Below are 314 nucleotides of genomic sequence, written 5' to 3'. Positions count from 1 at the left end.
ATAGGTTTTGTAGCTCCAAAACCCTCTCTTGGCCAAGCCACTGTGCATATTTATGCTCGTGACACAATTTTAATCATTCAATAATTTGTTTATGGTTTGAATGATCCTTATATATAGTAATTAATGTTCTGTGTAACTTAGTAATTGCTAATTATTCACGGAATTGATACTGTGTCATTCTGCCTTTCTAGTAACATCTGTTTGATAGTGATAAAAAATATTTCCCCTGAAGTATCTTGTTATCTATGAAGATAATAAAACTCTACGGTGTATGGATAAGCTCTTTTAATTTTGTTAATCTTAATTATGGACAC

Source organism: Penaeus monodon, chromosome 24 (genome assembly GCF_015228065.2).
Source record: "Penaeus monodon isolate SGIC_2016 chromosome 24, NSTDA_Pmon_1, whole genome shotgun sequence".
NCBI lineage: Eukaryota > Metazoa > Arthropoda > Malacostraca > Decapoda > Penaeidae > Penaeus > Penaeus monodon.
The sequence above is the reverse complement of the archived record's forward strand: the minus strand, read 5'-3'. Positions refer to the sequence as shown.